Here is a 3,683-nt window from a genome sequence, read left to right as displayed (position 1 = left end):
ATATTAATGATGAGCAAATACTTACATTCCCATAAGGTAGAAGTATCCATATAAATGGCGTAATTCTGAATCCAAATATTAATGATGAGCAAATGCTTACATTCCCTAATGGGAGAACTATCCTTATCAAGGGTGTTTTCCTGCCTCCCAATATTAATGATGAGCAAATATTTAAATTCTCATAAGGGAGAAGTACTGTATCCATAAGGAGGGTGTAGGCCTACCTACCAATATTAATGATTAGCCATTACTTACATCCCCATAAGGGAGAAGTTTCCATATGGAGGGCGTATTCCTGCCTCCCAATATTAGTGATGAACAATTACTTACATTCCCATAAGGTAAAAGAATCCATATGGAGGGCGTATTCCTGCCTCCCAATATTAATGATGAGCCATTACTTACATTCCCATAAGGGAGAAGTATCCATATGGAGGGTGTGTTCCTGCCTCCCAATATTAATGAGGAGCAATTACTCACATTCCCATAAGGGAGAAGTATCCATATGGGGGGCGCATTCCTGCCTGCCAATATTAATGATAAGCAAATTTTTAAATTCCTATAAGGGAGAAGTATCCATAAGGGGGGTGTAGGCCTACCTCCCAATACTAATGATGAGCAATTACTTACATTCCCATAAGAGAGAAGTATCCATATGGAGGGCATATTCCTGACTCACAATATTAATGTTAAGCAATTACTTACATTCCCATAAGGGAGAAGTATCCCTATGGAGGATGTAGGCCTGCCTCCCAATATTAATGAGGAGAAATTACTTACAGCTCTTCTCCCAGCTTTTTAAATCAGTGGTAGGTTTCACCATCAACAGTTCCTCTTTTAGATAGTACTTCCAGTTCAATATGCCTCCATTCAATAGTGTCACAGAGGCACTACATAATCAGTACATTTTCCCACAGGTCAATTTGGAGAGATTACATCCATTGGTTCAAACAGACCCCTGATGTTCCTAATACATCTCCAAGATTAGTAGAACTCAATGAGGATGAGGTAAAGCAGTGCTGTGTACCTTTTGGGAGCCCAGTAATCTTTAATGGAGTGGACATGGTAAGTTGTTCTGTTTAAAAGTTCTGAAAAATATCATCACGCTATTAATTAAGGGATCACAAAATGTCTTGGAAGGAGATGCTGATGCTACAGAATTGCATTTACAGTTTTCATTCTGAAAATTTGGACGCCGGATTTGATGGAGCACCAAGACGATCGGAGCGAAAAAGCAGGAAACCCATGATGAGTTGGAAGCATGCCATGGTAGGGGTAGGCTTCAGAGGGTAGGCAAGAGCCAGATTAAAGGGGGCAGGGAACAAGTACCCCCAAGCCCCCCTCTTTCAGGGGCCTCCCATCCAGAGCTCCCCCGGCCCATCTGTAGCTGATGTCCATTCCGGAAATTGAGACCAGGCCCATGCCTGTGCTGCTGGACTAAGCAGGTTCACAGGCATAGAGGCATCGGGATCACCCAACACAATAGAAAAAATCCCTATCTGTGCTGTGCACGTGATGTCATGCGCACTGAAAAACAGTGTGTGAGGAGCCTGCCAGAGAAGAAGATCCAGGTAAATGGTGGTAGGGGTGGGGTAATACAAACACAGGCTGCTGCTGCAGAGATATAGGGGGAGAGGCACAGGCTGCTAAAGTGATATGGGAAGGGGACATACACAGACTGCTGTAGAGACACGAAGGAGGTTTCTGAAAGCACAGAGGCTATAGTTATTGCGCATTACTGTGACAACACTCCTAGTTCCAGCCCTGACTACATGCAGCTACATGATGGGAGTACACAATAGTATTAGACTGACTGGACTGCACACACATGCATGCTGTAAGTTTTCTAACACTAGGAGGGGTGGATCAGTGTGCAAAGGTGAAGACCAGCAGCATGTCAGTGAGATCTGTGGAAGGTACTCCCACACCTTCACCATGAACAGGATAAATGCAAAGAAAAGTGTAGAAATCGTATAACCGCAACAGTCAATGGGCAGTCCATTACAGAGCGTGTGATGTCAGCACATTAGTGTCAGTCCCAGGCACTCCACTGGTTCCGCTCCGATGTAGTGATCCAGGAAATCGGGATCCCTGTATGCCACCTGGTTCTCCACGTCTATACCGTCAGCGCGTTTCATCTCCCATTCTGGAGTCTTTTTCAAGGCAAGTCCCAATCGTGATTCATGATTTTATATATATATATATATATATATATATATACAAATTTTAATTGATAGGGGCCCCCACACGTTTGTGGCCCAGGGGCCCCCACAGACCTTATTCCGGCCCTGGCTTCACAAGATCTAGTAGACTACTATAGGACTATTTGCATATTTTTTATCTTTTCTTTCATAGTTTTATAATATACTGTTGCTTTAAAAAGAAAAACAAATAACCAAGAAAAATGATTTTCCAAGCAATCCCAGGGGCTAATACAAGCCTTCGTGCTTAAATATAAGGATTCCAAGTCTGTGTCCTCTGGCCGGCCTACCCATGGGCGCCGAGAGGGGGGGACGGGTACAGTTTACCCGGGCCTGGGCTAGCTAGAGGGACCCGGCAGGGCCCGAGTCCGGCATCGCCCCCCCCTCCCTCACTGCAGCTCAGCACACAGCTTGAGCTGGGCTGCAGTGCGAGACTGCAGTCTCCTATGGCTGTGGGGGGGAGCAATCACACAGATCGCGCCCCCCTGCTTAGCGCCGAGCTGGAGGGCTTACAGCGCGACGCTGCAAAACTGATTTCTTCTTTATTGTTTTGTCAAGGGGGCGTGGCCATGCCTTCTGTGATTAGGCCATGCCCCCTCCTTTGCCTGGGCTCGGTCGGGCTCTCTACGACCCTGGGCCTGCCTACCAATGCTCTATTGATTTGTCTCTAAACACGGGGGCCGTCCGGTCAAAAGTGTGCAGGGAAAGCTGTTGGTAAGTGGAATACTCTATGAATTTAGTATGTATAATACTCTATAATGAATCAGACCCCAATCTGAGGGTGGGAGCATAGCAAAATAAGTGACGTATCTGGAACAAACCGGGGCCTCATTTATCAACGAGTTTTATAATTCACAACAAATGATAAAACTCGTTGCGTATGATAAATGATGCTCCAGCCAATCAGCTCCCAACTGTCTTTTTTCAAACAGATGACAGTCGGGAGCTGATTGGCTGGAGCACCATTATCATAGTATAATCTCTCGTGAATGATAAAAACTCGTTGATAAATGAGGTCTGCCATGCAAGGGTTGAAAATATATTTATTTATTTTGCATGCAGAGTAAATACTGGCTACTTTAGAAAGTAGCCCACAAATGCTGGACAGTTTTATTTTTACACTGCAATTCAGATTTAAGTTTGAACACCCCAAATCTACGGGGTCTATTCATTTAGTTGTTAGTCTGGCAAGTGTTCATATTGATGCGATATATATTAGTTCTATGTAGTAATCTGAATACTTATCTTTACAGCGAGGCATTCCGCTCTTCCCTAAATCGCTCTCCCCATACTACAGTATAAGGAAATGATCCTGACACAGAGCTGGGGCACTGTTTGAGAAATCAGAAACTTCTCCAAGTTATACCCGAATACAACAAAGCAGTGAAAATCCCTGTTGTTTGAAGTGCTTTGTGAAACCGGGATTTTCACTGCTGCATAAATAGACCCCCAATCTCTCTGCGCATTGGGGTTAGTTCAGAG

This window comes from Taudactylus pleione, unplaced genomic scaffold, assembly GCF_031769625.1.
Source record: "Taudactylus pleione unplaced genomic scaffold, aTauple2 ptg000380l, whole genome shotgun sequence".
In the NCBI taxonomy this organism is placed as follows: Eukaryota; Metazoa; Chordata; class Amphibia; order Anura; family Myobatrachidae; genus Taudactylus; species Taudactylus pleione.
The sequence above is the reverse complement of the archived record's forward strand: the minus strand, read 5'-3'. Positions refer to the sequence as shown.